The 13,923-nt window shown below is 41.7% G+C and overlaps 1 protein-coding gene across 1 annotated transcript in view; it reads left to right on the plus strand.

Annotated features, from left to right (window-relative positions):
- The first annotated feature begins 1,133 nt into the window (after positions 1–1,133).
- The window catches only part of PLB1 (phospholipase B1), a 142,741-nt gene continuing 129,951 nt past the window's right edge, over positions 1,134–13,923 (plus strand). The window contains exon 1 of the mRNA XM_084792749.1: positions 1,134–1,268. The gene's annotated coding sequence lies outside the window, so the exon portion shown is untranslated. The remainder of the gene's footprint in view (positions 1,269–13,923) is intronic.

Raw genomic sequence — 13,923 nt, forward strand, 5'->3', positions numbered from 1 at the left:
CCACAGCTCTTGTCCTCTTGCAAATTAAGGTTGCTCCGACAGGATTATCTGTGGACAAGCAGCCTCAGGTTGAAGGACATACAGGAGCCCAGCAGTGTGTTTGTGTATATATATATGTGTGTGTATATATATGTATGTGTGTATGTGTGTGTTGGAGTGTGTATGTATATATGTATGTATGTATGTATGTATATATGTATGTATGTATATATACATGTGGGGGGTTATGTGTGTATGTATATGTGTGTCTATGTTTGAGTTTGTGTGTTTATGGTTTTGTGTGGGTGTGTATGTGGGTATATGTATGTTTGTGTGTGTGTATATGTGTGTATATATATGTGTGTGTGTGCACATGTGTCATGTGTCTCTATATGTTTGTGTGTATGTTTTATGTGTATGTATATGTGTGTATATGGGTATGTGTGTATGTGTATTTTTTGTGTATATATGTGTGTAGTGTGTGTGTGTGTGTGTGTGTGTGTGTGTGTGTAAACAAGGAGAGAGTATGGGACTTGAGGATGGAGGAAAGGCACACAGGGCCTTATGGACATTGCTGAAATGATTGGTCTTTCACTGAATGGCAATGGGGACATTTTGAAAGGGCTTTATACAGGTGTGACATTAGGCTTGCACACTGACAAGATTGTTCAGGTTGGTATAGTTAAAGAAAGAAAAGAAAGGAAACATAAGAAGTAGAAACAGAGCTGGAGCCATTTGACCAAGCCAATAGGTGGCAACAGTAGGCTGGGCCCAGCTTCATCCAAGAACTGGAGAAGAGTTGGGGGGGACTGAGGAGGCAGAGGATTCTGGGGACATTTCCTGGGTCTGTCTTCAGTGGCCATCGCTGTTTCCTGTGGGGTTGAAAACAATGGAGGAAGAATGGTTGTCAGTTCTATGCTCCCAGGACCTGAAGAGCCTACATACATCAAAGTGAGGGTGTTGAGTCAGTGGATGAGTTTATGGGGCTTGAAGCTCAGAAGAAATGTCTGGTTAGAAGTGGAAATGTGGCAATGGTTGAATAAAGCAGAGAGCTACTTGTGATTGCCTTTAGAACCAGGAGAATAGGAGGAATGGCCAGAAGGAACAAAGAATCCCAGACAGGCCTAGCATCTCAAAAAGGCCATAGAGGCCACCTGTCACACTTGGCAGAGAAGCCCACTAAGAGAAGGTGTGACTATCCTTTGCTGTCCATTAGATTCAACAGACTAGTGACCTTCAGGAACATCTGATGGAGTGAGAACAGAAGCCACATTGAAGGACAGAGCCAGGTGAGTGAAACACGTGTTAGAAATGCCACCTGGCAGTGAGTTGGGACGGTCAGCCTACAGGAGCCCTTACAGGACTTAGGTAGTAACTCATTCAGTGCAAGGGTTTGGAGCCTCATAAAGACTCAGGAGACACAGGTCTCTGTGGCCAGAGAGAAGAGAGGGACGTTGGCTTCATGTAGCTCTGTCTCAGAAGCGAAGAAGGAAGTGAGCAGAAGGGAGTGAGGGAGTGTCCATGGTTTTCCCAAGGAGCACACTGAAGTTCCAGCCACCCCTGGAGAAGTGTGTCACTTCATGTTCTTGTCCATGCGAGCCTTTAAGAGACTCCCAATGTCAATTAACGAGGACGTTCTGTGTCTGGGGTTACAGTAGCTTGTCTTCAGAGCAGAAACAAAATAAAACCAAACAAAAAGCCAGCTTTAAGGCTGGGCACAGTGGCATGCCATTGTAACCCGAGCACCCTGGAGCTGAGGCGGGAAGAGCTCATGGTCAAGGCTAGCCTGAGATACATAGTGGGACTCTATCTCAAAACAGATACAAATAAAATAAAATTTGCTCCTACCACCCGCTCTCAGAAGGTTTCTAAGTATTTCTATAGATTGAAAGGTAGGCTGGAAGGCTGGTGTGGCTGCTGGTGCCAGCTTGTCATTCCTGTGCTGGCGTGGTACACACAGGAGAGTCCCAGAGGTTCCCTGGCCAGCTTCTCTACCTCACTCAGCAACCTCCAGGCCATGAGAGACTCGCTCTTAAAATAAAAGTGTACAGTGCCAGATGAGCAACACCTAGGGTTGTTCTCACACATGTACACATGAACACCCACACCCACATACACCCATATGCAACACCCCTACAGCACACAGACACACACAGACATATACAACATTCAAATACTCACACAACACACACACACACAACACATACACATAGATAACAGATATATTCATACATACATGACACACACATGGAGACATGTACACACACAGACATACACAACATACACATACACACAGGACACACATATACACTACACATATACAACATATATGCACACTCATACACACAGATACACACATACAACATGTGTACAACACAAAGAGACACATACATATTCACATAGACACACTTGTATGCACACACACACATATATACACACACAGGCACACACACATACAACTTATATACAACACATGAAGACACATGCGTATACACACAGACACACTTGCATGTAATACATGGACACACATATACACATAGAGACATATACACACATACAACATATACATAACACACAGACACATAGCCACACACATACAATACAACATATACATTACACACATACACACATATACATACACAGATACAACATACTACACAATACATGTAGACACACACATGTATACAGATACTTGCACATCATATATGCCCACATATACACATGGAGACACATATACACACAGATACACATGGACACACATATATACACACATACAACATACACACAACACACAGATGCACATACTTATATGCACACACATATACACAGACACACAAACACGAACGCACACATATACATACAGAGATACACATAAAACATATATATATACAACATACACAGAGGCACATACACACAACAGACACACACACACACACACACACACACACACACACACACACACACACACGACTGTCTATTTTCAGAAATGCCTAGTCTGAAAATAAGCTTAGGATAGAAAGATGTAGATCTTGGGAATTGGATTTTCTGCAAGAAACAAGTCCTTCCCACACCTGGGAAGTGAAGACAGGACAGGTGACAGGCTGACGCCAGTCAGAAGTGCCTGGAGGCAGCGGCGCTTGGCCAGTCCCTCAGGAGACAGAACTTGAGGGAACAGCTTCTCAGTGAGCTGTCCAGTCCTTACCTCAGACATCTAGATGGCTGGAGCCCAGCAGGAAACAGCAGATCTTTCCTCTCAGCACTCCCCGTCTCTCAGCCTACTCTCCCAAGTGCTGCCATCAAAAGCAAACAGGTTGAACCTGAGCGGGCACAGTAAACAAGCCCATACATTACTGCCAACACCGTTAACATCCACAGCTATGTTGGTGTCCTGGGTGTCAGAAGCCCAGGCCCTGACTGAGCTGGTGACATAAAGGACAGTGATCCCCTGCCCCACAGCCGAAGGCCCAAAGGCCCCGCTCTGTACCTGCTGTGCCACGCAGACAGAGGGACTTCCGGCTGGTAAGCTGACTCAGTCAGTCTGCAGGAACTGTGGCCAAACCCAGGTGAGAGTCACCTCTCGTGTGCAAGGTCTAGGATCTTCGCTCCTGTCCCTCTCTCTATTCCAACGCTTTCTGAGGAGGGTGCTGTAGTGTGAACGCAGGCCAGGGAGGCAGGTGGACTGAGAGGAGGATGCTTGGGCTTGTGGCACCCAGGCTCTTTGCAGCACGGTAGCAAACACTGCGGTGCCCAGGGAACCAATGGGATGTTTGCTTGTTCTCTTTGGATGTGAAGCACAGATCACAGCTCCTTCAAGCAGAGAGGAAAGATGAACGTCACGGGCAGGACATCAAATTTCTATGCCATCTGGCTCCCTAGCTTTCTACCACAGACAGGCATCTTGGCTCTGGGAGATCTAGGGGAGCGCTTCCTCCATTAGCCTTTTCCCAGGGAACCCATGATAGAAGAGGTGGGGTAGGTATGGGCAGCAGGCTTCACGTTGGTGCCATTTAGCATGGGTTTCGTAACTTGGCCACTTCCTGGCTGTGGGGGGCAGGCAAGAGTTTTGGGTTCTATCCTTAGTAGCTAAGCAACCCTAAGCCATTTACTAGTCCTCTGTGCGTTTTAAGTTTCTTATGGATAAAGCTGGACTAAACACACCATTGCTGCCATGGTCACAGTGATTCAGCCCTGAGCAAAGATAGGGCAAAAAGCATTGAACTTGGACCAGAGAGTCCAACCCCCCAGTGCTGCTCTTACTCATGGGCGGGCTTCACAAAAGCCTCTTTCTTTGCCTCAGTTTTCTTCTGTACACAGGAGAGGTGGAGAAAACCTAGTCCAGGTGACTGCCAGGGGCCGAGTGCCTTCTGAACTAGTCTCAAGGTGTCCTACTTGTCCTCAGGGAGAGGAGAAGAAAGGACCAAAAAGCCGGGTACTTGCCTTCCTATTGATGGATTGTAGAATACTGCTAAGGTCTCTGGTCCTTCTGAAATAGTGCCAGAGAGAAAAGAGTCTTCTGGTGTCAGGAAAAAAGGGGCCTCCAGGTTCACCAGCACTCCAGTTTTCAGACTCAGCACCTGGGAAAGAAGAATCGCACAGGTGAGTCTACTGTCCTATTTGGTATTAGAGCGAAAGGCTGCCCTCCTCCCTCAGCTCAGGATCAGCAGCCTGCTCCTGCTTCCCTCGTGGAGGATGAGTAGCCTCGGCACTAGGCATATCTCCCAGTAACGCTGGAGAGAAATGAATGGGAGAGGAGCCCTGGATCAGAGCCTCCTCTTACACATGCTAATTGGGTGGCCTCCGACTGGATTTTTTTTTACCCTCACCCCACCCCCACCCCCAAGATCCCATTAGTATGAAATAAAGGATGTATGAACTTAAACTACAAGAGGCCTGCAATTTAGTAGGTACTCAGGGCTGTTTAGTGGGTCTCAGTGAATGCTGTTTGAATCTGAACCCGGGTGTAGGTACATTAATGGGCCACATGCAGGCAGTGAGAACGTTCTCTTCGGACTTACAGAAAGGTACTGGGCTGGGCTGTTTAAAATACCCTGATTGATCACCTCGGGCTCCTTGCCATACAAACGTCACCATTTTCCATGTACTTGGAGGAATACAAACTTGGAAAACATAGCTCTAATAAATGCTCCTGTCTATGCTACTGGGACATTGGAGTCATCTGAAGGGGGTAAGGTGTGGAGAGAGAGAGAGAGAGAGAGAGAGAGAGAGAGAGAGAGAGAGAGAGAGAGAGAGAGAGAGAGAGAATGAATTAGAGTGTTCAGTGATTTACAGATTACCAGGGCTCCTACTGTAGAGACACATTCACTCCCCACCTGTAAACGGTGGTCAGCCAGCCATAGTGCATTCTCTGCACTAATGCCTGCTGTAGAAAGAGGGTATCCTGCTTGCGTGAAGTGCGTGGGTCAGCTCAGCCCTCCTTCAAACACCATGGATGTGTCTATGTGCCCACTGCCAAGGAAAATTCATGCTGTCAATATCACAGTATATGAGGAAGAGAAAGAGTCTGCAAGTGACCACGGGTGGCATAGCTGACCTGGAACTCTAGCTTACACATCCTGGTCTTAGACACTCGGATTTTCCAGGCACCAGAATTCAGCCCTTTTCCCATCTACCCCCATGACCTCTGGGAAATAAAAGCCCAGAATTTTGCCAGACCATATCTTTTGCCAGCTGTTAATAGCCTGTCTTCTTGCCAGGTGGACTTTTAACTTGTCTGATGCAAGACAGAAAGTCATCTTTGTCCCTCAGTGCTGGCTGCCTGGTAGTTCCTTGAGCTTCTAAGAGGTAGCCAGGATTGAGAACCCCCCATGCAGGTGAATAACAGCATAGCCACAGAGAGAGGCTGTGATCCACCACCTGTGTCCTTCCTTTGTGTTTCATGGGCAAGGAAAACATTCTCTGTGTCCTCAGCTCTCTGTCCTCAATCATTATTTGTATTCCTTTCATCTTTTCTAGTCCGTTCTGTGAGCTGATCTTTTTTTTAATAGTGGTCTTGGTCTCTGCTTCAGTCCAGCATTCATTCATTTATTTATTTATCCAGCACTAAATGAATGCCTGCTACAGTAGCCATGGCCCAGACTCTGGGGACCATCAGAGATCAAAGTCGACCAGGTGTCTCCTCTCAGGGAACATCTATTCTGCTGGGATTTGCCACATCAATCTTTCACTACTTATTAATAAGAATGAGATATTTAAAAATCGTGAGGCTCTCCTGAACTATATTGTTGATCCTTTCTTTGTTCCCTAATGAAGTCCATGTCTTTAGTATCTTGATGAGCTCTTGATGAGCAGTCTCTGAGCATGTGTAGCTGAAAAAGCCCACTTCCCAGCACTGTCTACTGTTTTTTCTCACGTGTGCCTGAGTCTTGTACCAGGAAACAGGTCATCAGAGATGATGGCCTGCTGGTGAGAACTTACTGTCATGTTGTCCCAGTTCACTCAAGTGGATCTGGTTTTTCATACTGAAGAAACAGGGCGTTCCACCTCAAGCTCTGCCCACAGTCATCAGAAAGCTTGACCCCACTTACCATTTTGCCCAGTGGCTGGTTTGCCACATTTGAAGCCATCTCTATAAGGTGGTTCTTTGATGCTCATCATCTTCTTTGAAGTAGGCTGGGTGTTGCCAGGAGTTAACCTATCTCATTGTAAATCTATCTTTGAAATAATAAAAACATCTTTAAATGCCATATTCTGTATGTCTCTGAGGTTTTTGAAGACCTTTTAACCTTATGTTTCTAAGGAATCATATCTATCTGTTACACCCAGGATGTATATTCTTGTGATTAAAAATAGACTAGTTATTGATATGAACATGATTTGATGGACCAACTTGTATTACTTTCTTATCCTAAACAGCCTGCAATAGCACTTTCAAAGTATTGGAAGTAAACCTTGTATTCTACTTGAGTTGTGTGGATACAATACTGCATATTAGAGTAGAAATATATATATATATATATATATATATATATATATATATATATATATATATATAATGTGTGTGAAGAATAACCTTAAATTTGAGTTCTATACCAATATATCTAAAATTAAACTTATTTTGCATCTATATATAAAATTCTATACTAGTGAATTAAAAATAACCTTGTGAGTAACAATTAAGGCATTAAGTTGCAGAGTAGATTCATTAATTTACTTTTTGTCCTATTGTCCCTTTATATTTCTATATTCCCCCTTCTTTCTTTTCAACCCCTACTCTAAACCTAAGAATGAAAGATAAAGGAAAAGAGAGACATCCCTGAGTCCAACCTTGTTTTCTTTTTAAATAAAGCCAATAATAGCTTATAACCAACTCCCAATGAAAATAAACATCACTCAAGAAAGCAACCCAAAACCTACCCAACCCCATTAAAGGAAATGGATTGTCATTCTCTTAAGGTTTCTTCCAGATGACTTGAGAGAAATAATACCTATATAGGGACCAAAATAAAACTGGGGAAAATGATTAAACAAGCTAGGAATAGCATTGGTGGTCCAGTATCTAAATGTTGAAAAATTCCACGCTTAATTAGAGTCCTGTGTAGGATAATCTGAAATGCTGCATCAGTTAGGATTGGAAGCTTTCTTCATAGCTGTCCTGGAAGCTGACCTGTTCTGATGAGGCACAGCAACTGAAGCTCTTAATGCTGGAACATGAAGGATGTAGGATGTCAGTGTCCAGCATGCTGAGAGGAGCGAATCCTCTCAGGTCTGATCCAGTGTCAGTGTCAGGTTCTTTTGTTCAGAAAACATATTATTTTTCACAAGCATCATATATATAATCCTAAAATTATAAATGTATAAGATGTGTGTGATACACAGAACAATTAAGAGTGGATCTCTGCTCTTTGTATATGCAGGAAAAAGACATCTATAAATCTTCATTCATGCCATATGAAGAATGGCATCTAATAATAATTCACATGGATTCCGTAGCCAACAAGAAACATTGTCTGTGCCTAGACATTTGTGTCTCATCCAGTCTCAGAGTTATTCCCATGTAGTGGGATTAGCAACATATGTTACCTGCTTGTTCTGCAGTTTGAATTCTTCACATCCTGATTGTATCTCCCTCCCTCATGCCCTCTCCTTACCTCCCCTAGTCCTCAGAAAGGGGAGCCCTCTTCCCCTAACATCTGAACTCTACTTATCAAGTCTCATATGTATTACTGTATCCTCATCCTCTGTGGCCTGGGAAGGCCGCCCAAGGGAAAGTGATCAAAATTGGGGTGCCAGAGTCCATGTCAGAAGTAGTCCCTACTCCCCATAGGTGGGACCCACAAGGAGACTGTGTTGCCTCTCTACTACATCTGAGCAGAGGGTCTAGGTCCACATCACATATGGTCCTTGGTTGGTGTATTAGTCTCTGTTGTAGTGTAGTTATCCTGTATTATGTGGCTAATGTCCACTTATGAGTGAGTATATACCATGTGTGTCTTTCTGGGTCTGGGTTACCTCACTCAGGATGATCATTTCTAGTTCCATCCATTTGCCTGCAAATGTCAAGATTTCCCTATTTTTTTTAAAAATAGTTGAATAGTATTCCATTGTATAAATGTACTACAGTTTCTTTATCTATTATTCAGTTGAGGGACATCTAGATTGTTTCCAGATTCTGGCTATTACAAGTAAAGCTGCTATGAACATAGTTGAGCAAGTGTCCTTGTCGTATGGTGGAGCATATTTCAAGTATATTCCCAGGGGTGATATAGCTGGGTCTTGAGGTAGAATAATTCCCAATTTCCTGAGAAAGCACCAGATTGATTTACAAAGTGGTTGTACAAGTTTGCACTCCCACCAGCAATGGAGGAGTGTTCCCCTTTCTCCACATTCCTTGCCAGCATGTGCTGTCACTTGAGTTTTTTTTTTTTATATCTTAGCCATTCAGATAGGTATAAGATGGAATCTCAGAGTCTTTTTGAGTTGCATTTCCCTGATAACTAGGGATGTTGAGCATTTCTTTAAGTGTTTCTCAGCCATTCGATATTCCTCTGTTGAGAATTCTCTGTGTAGTTCTGTACCCCATTTTAATTGGATTATTAGGTTTGGTGGTGTTTAATTTATTGATTTCTTTATGTATTTTGGATATTAGCCCTTTGTCAGATGTAGGGTTGGTGAAGATCTTTTCCCAGTCTGTAGGCTGTCATTTGTTCTGTTGACAGTGTTATTTGTCTTACAGAAACTTTTCGGTTTCATAAGGTCCCATTTATTAATTGTTGATTTTAGAGCCTGAGCTATTGGTGTTCTGTTCAGGAAGTTGTTCCCACTTACTTTTTCTTCTAACAGATTTAGTGTGTCTTGTTGAGGTCTTTAATCCATTTGGACTTCAGTTTTGTGCAGGGTGATAAATATGGATCAATTTGCATTTTTCTACATGTAGCCATTCAGTTTGACCAGCACCATATGTTGAAGATGCTATCTTTTTTCCATTGTATGGATTTGGTTTCTTTGTCAAAAATCAATTGTCCATAGGTGTGTAGGTTTATTTCTGGGTCTTTGATTCAGTTCCATTGATCAATCAATCTAATGCTATGCCAGTACCATGCTCTTTTAATTACTGTTGCTCTATAGTACAACTTGAGATTCCAGATGGAGATTCCTCTAAAAGACCTTTTATTGTACAGCATTGTTTTAGTTAATCTAGTTTTTTTTGTTTTTCCATACGAAGTCGAGAATTGATCTTTCAAGGTTGGTAGAGAATTGTGTAGGTATTTTGATAAGGATTGCATTGAATCTGTAGATTGCTTTTGGTAAGATGGCCCATTTTACCATATTGATTTTCCCAATCTCCAAGCATGAGAGATCTTTCCATGTTCTGAAATCCTCTTTAAGTTATTTCTTGAGAGATTTGAAGTTTTTTTCATACAAGTCTTTCACTTTCTTGGTTAGAGTTACACCAAGATACTTTATATTATTTGTGGCTATTGTGAAAGATGTAGTTTCCCTAACATTTCTTTGCCTGTTTGTCATTTGTATACAGGAGGGATACTGATTTTTTTTAGTTGATTTTGTATCCAGCCACTTTGCTGAAGGTATTTATCAGCTGTAAGAGTTCCTTGATAGAAATTTGGAGGTCATTTATGTATACTATTATATGATCCATGAATATTGATAGTTTGACTTCTTCTTCCAATTTGTATATCATTGATCACCTTTAGTTGCCTTATTGTTCTTGCTAGCACTTCAAGTACTATATTGAAGAGATATGGAGAGAGTGGACAGCCTTGTCTTGTCACTGATTTCAGTGGAATTGACTGAACTTTCTCTCTGTTTAGTTTGAGGTTGTCTATAGGCTTGTTGTATATTGCTTTTATTATGTTTAGGTATGTACCTTGTATCCCTGCTCTCTCCAGGACTTTTAACATGAATGGGTGGCAGATTTAGTCAAATGATTTTTTTAGCATCTAAGCAGGTGATCATGTGGTTTTCCCTTTAGTTGTTGACATGATGAATTACAATGATGGATTTTGTATATTGAACCATCCCTGCATGCCTGGGATGAAGCCTACCTGGTCATGGTGAATGATAGTTTTGGTGTGTTCTTGAATTCAGCTTGCAAGTATTTTATTGAGTATTTTTGCATCAATGTTCATAAGAGAAATTGGTCTGAAATTCCTTTTCTTTGTTGAGTCTTTCTGTGGTTTAGGTATCAAGGTGACTGTGGCCTCAGAGAATGAATTTGGTAATGTTCCTTCTGTCTCTATTTTACGGAATATTTTGAAGAGAATTGGTATTAGCTCTTCTCTGAAGGTCTGGTAGAATTCTGTGCTGAATCCATCTGGTCCTGGGCTTTTTTGTTGTTTTGGGGAGACTTTTGATGACTGCCTGTATTTCTTTAGGTGTGATAGGACTATTCAATTTGTTTATCTGATCTTGAATCAATTTTGGTAGCAATCAAGAAAATTGTCCATTTCATTTAGGTTTTTGAATTTTGTGGCATATAGGCTTTTGAAGTAAGACTTAATGGGTTTTGGGATTTCCTCAGTGTCTGTCATTATGTCTCTCTTTTCATTTCTGATTTTGTTGATTTGAATACTCTCCCTCTGCCTTTTAGTTAGTTTGGCTAAAGGTTTGTCAGTCTTATTGATTTTCTCAAAGAACCAGTTCTTGGTTTCATTGATTCTTTGAATTGTTTTCCTTGTTTCCAATTTATTGATTTCAGCCCTGAGTTTGATGATTTCTAGCTGTCTACTCCTCTTGGGTGTGTCTGCTTCCTTTTGTTCTAGAACTTTCAGGTGTGCTGTTAAGTTGCTAGTATGGGATCTCTCCAGTTTCCTTATAAAGGCACTTAGTGCTATGAGCTTTCCTCTTAGCACTGCTTTCATTGTGTCCCATAGGTTTGGGTATGTTGTGCCTTCTGTTTCATTGAATTCTAGGAAGTTTTTAATTTATTTTTTTATTTCATCTCTTACCCAGATGTTATTGAGTAGGGAGTTGTTCAGTTTCTATGAGTTTGTAGACTTTCAGTTGTTTCTTTTTTTATTATTACATTTTTAATTAGTTTATTCATATTACATCTCAATTGTTAGCCCTTCCCCTGTTTCCTCCCATTCTTCCCTCCCTCCCACTTCCCCCCTTCTCCCCTTCTCTATGTCTGTGATTGAGGGAGACCTCCTCCCCCTATATATGCTCTTAGAATATCGAGTCTCTTCTTGGTAACCTGCTATCCTTCCTCTTCAGTTGTTTCTTTTGTTGTTGAGTTCCATCTTTAATTCATGGTGATCTGATAATATCCAAGGGATTATTTTGATTTTCTTGTATCTGTTGAGGTTTGCTTTGTGGCCAAGTATGTGATCAATTTTGGAGAAGATTCCATGAGGTGCTGAAAAGAAGGTGTAATCTTTTGTGTTTGGGTGAAATGCTCTGTAGATATCAGATAGGTCCATTTGTTTCATGATGTCTAATTTTTTCTCCATTTAATTTCTGTCTTGATGATCTGTCTACTGTGGAGAGAGGGGTGTTGAAGTCTCTGACTCTTAATGTGTGTGGTTCAATGTGTGGCTTAAGTTTTAGTAACATTTCTTTTACAAATGTGGGTGCTCCTGTGTTTGGGGCATAGATGTTCAAAATTGAGAAATCATCTTGGTGTATTTTTCCTTTGATGAGGAATGTAGTGACCTTCCCAATCTCTTTTGGTTAGTTTTGGTTGAAAGTCTATTTTGTCAGGTACTAGAATGGCTACGCCATCTTGTTTCTTAGGTCCGTTTGCTTGGAATATAGTTTTCTAACCCTTTACTCTGAGGTAATGTTTATCATTATTTCTGAGGTGTGTTCCCTATATGCAGCAGAATGATCATTCCTGTTTTCACATCCATTCTGTCAGCCTGTGTCTTTTTATTGGGGAGTTGAGGCCATTGATGTTAAGAGATATTAATGACCAGTGTTTGTTAGTTCCTTTTGTTTTGATGTTGGTGGTGGTAGAGTGTGTGTGCTTCTGTGTTTTGGATTTGTGGATGTGGAGTTATTTATTTCCTGTGCTTTCCTGGGTATAGTTCTTGGGTTGGAGTTTTCCTTCTAGTACCTTCTATTTGTGGTTAGGTACTGATTAAACTTGGTTTTGTCATGGAATATCTTATTTTCACCATCTATGGTGATTGAAAGTTTTGCTGTGTCTGAGTTGGCATCTGTGGTCTCTTAATGTTTGCATGACTTCCATCCAGGCTCTTCTAGCTTTCATAGTCTCTGTTGAGAAGTCAGGTGTAATTCTCATGGGTTTGCCTTTATATGTGACTTGACCTTTTTCTCTTGCAGCTTTTAATATTCTTTGTTCTGTACATTTAATGTTTTGATTATTATGTGGTGGGAGGATTTTCTTTTCTGGTCGAATTTATTTGGAGTACCGTAGGCTTGTATGTTAATGGGCATTTCTTTAGGTTGAGGAAGTTTTCTTCTGTGATTTTGTTGAAAATGTTTTCTGGGCCCTGGAGCTTGGAGTCTTCTCCTTTTATTCCTATTATTCTTAGATTTGGCCTTTTTTATAGTGTCCCAGATTTCTTGGGTGTTTTGTATCAAGAACTTTTTAGTTTTAATGTTTTCTTTGTTTGATGTATTGATAACTTTGATCGTATCTTCTACCCTTGAGTTTCTCTCTTCCATCTCTTGTATTCAGTTGGTGTTGCTTGTGTCCACAATTCCTGTTCTCTTCCCTATGTTTTCCAGCTCCAAGATTGCCTCCGCTTGTGTTTTCTTTGTTGCTTCTAATTCCTCTTTAGGTCTTGAATAGTTTTATTTATTTATTTTTCTCCTGTTTGATTGAATTTTCCTGTAATTCTTTATAGAATTTATTCAATTCCTTCATTTGTTTGAGTGTATTTTCCTGAATTTCTCTGAGTGATTTATTTTTCTCTTTCAAGGCTTCTTTCATTTTTATCACCTCAGTTTTAAAGTCTTCTTCTTGTGCTTCGTGGGTGTTCATATCTCCAGGGCTTGCTCTTGTAGGATGACTGGTTTCTGGTGGTGTTATATGACTCTGAGTTTTGTTGCTAGTTTTCTTGCACTGGCCTCTAGGCATCTGGTTGTCTCTGGTGTTATCAGGCCTAGAGGTTCCTCCAATGGGGTTCCTGTCTGAGTCCCATGTGGGCCAGTCAGTTTGGGGGATGCAACAAAAGCTCCAAGCCAAAGGTTGTTTGCTAGGGCTCCCCAAAGGCCTCCTCAAGATGGTGGACAGTGGGTGTTGGAGCCTGCACCCAGCTCAGCTCAGCTGGGTTCCCTATCTGTATCCCAGTTGGGTCAGGCAGGAGAGGAATAGGCTAATAGCGTCCCAAGCCCAAGGCTGTTCAGGTGCCCTGTAGTCCTTTTCAAGATGGCAGGGCTCTGCCTATCTGCTCTGTGTTCCAGATATGCTAGGCCAGTAAGGAGCTGTGGGGGGGGGGGCACTGTGAGATATCCATGCCCAAAGCTCCTCAGGTGCCCCACAGACCTTCTTGAGAA

Source organism: Acomys minous, assembly GCF_964271855.1.
Source record: "Acomys minous genome assembly, chromosome: 8".
In the NCBI taxonomy this organism is placed as follows: domain Eukaryota; kingdom Metazoa; phylum Chordata; class Mammalia; order Rodentia; family Muridae; genus Acomys; species Acomys minous.